Source organism: Poecilia reticulata, linkage group LG1 (genome assembly GCF_000633615.1).
Source record: "Poecilia reticulata strain Guanapo linkage group LG1, Guppy_female_1.0+MT, whole genome shotgun sequence".
NCBI lineage: Eukaryota > Metazoa > Chordata > Actinopteri > Cyprinodontiformes > Poeciliidae > Poecilia > Poecilia reticulata.
In genome coordinates this window covers 32,936,910-32,938,287 of record NC_024331.1, presented here as the reverse complement: position 1 = coordinate 32,938,287, position 1,378 = coordinate 32,936,910, and positions in this window count along the sequence as shown.

Below are 1,378 nucleotides of genomic sequence, written 5' to 3'. Positions count from 1 at the left end.
TGGAATAAAACGGACTGGAGTTGGCATAAAACGGACTGGACTTTGAATAAAAGGGACTGGAGTTGGAATAAAACGGATTGGAGTTGGAATAAAACGGGCTGCTGAACTAACATGTTCCCCAAAGAAAAGCAGGTAAATTTCCAGTCTGCTGACGTAAACAGTTGGTAGATTTTTCCCCCACAGAGCTGCAGCTGTGTCTGCAGGGAAAGGTGATGTTCAGTCATGGAGGCTGAATATGAATGAATCCCTCAGTTTTCAAAGCTTTACTTACAAAATAAAATGTGAAAGTATAATTTTCCTTCCACCTCCCAATTATACAGTATTTTATGTTGGCCTGGCAGATAAAAACAAAATCTAAATGTGAAAGTTTGTGGTTTAAAACTGAGAATGTGAAAATATTTCAGGGTATGAAATGTGAAGATGTTGTGGTGATCTGTGTATTTATTTCTTGGTTTTTCTGTGTCCTGTCCTCCCTGTCGATTGACCCCAGCTGTGTCCTGATTACCCTCACTGTGTATTTAAACCCACCTGTCTCTTGTCGGATCCTCGTCGTTTGCACCGTTTATGTACGTTTGCCTGTCGCTTCACGTTTTGTTCCTCGTTGCTCCCTGTATTACTGGATTCTGTTACCCTGGATTATCATTGAAAACCTTCTAAATGCCTGCCTGGGCCTACGAGCGTCTCTCTCACCGACAACAACACCAAATCATGACCGATCTGAATTAATGGGTAATTTTACAACCTTCCAGTCTCACTTCTGTTTTATTTAGGATCTATTAAAATCAATAGAACATAAAAAATGCTTAAAGTGACAGTAGAAACACAGGTAGCAGCTCAGCAGGCTGATGACCTGGACCTCCAGGACAGCCTGAGTCCCTGTGAGCTGAGCTGGAGTTTCTCTGAAAGGCCACAGCGAAGCTGGAGAGATGTGTGAGCTCTGGAGCAGAACAGAGGACCCGATCAGAGTCCAGAACAGTTATTTCAACAATCAGCAGAGCAACACCTGGTGACTGATGAACTGGAAGTGCCTGGAGAGTAGATCAGTGTAGATTTGCTGCTGAACGCAGCCGAGGCAGAGGAGTGGAGAATCGATGATCAGAGCAGCCGGACGGGCCGGCCACGCCTGGATTACAGCCGAAAGACAAACAGGAAGCAGCGAGGAAGAGCAGGAGGCTCGGAGGGAATGATGAAGATCTGATTCTCTACAGCGACCGGTCAGTGTGAACCCTCACCCGTCTCTATTCATGGTAATTAACATGATGATGGTTATGGACACATTTTGGCTTCGTTTTGGGTTTGAAGTTTAAATATTTTCCCAGATTTAATCAGTTCCTTTGAGCTGAGTAACCTCAGAAGTCCATCAGAACTCCGGTCCGGT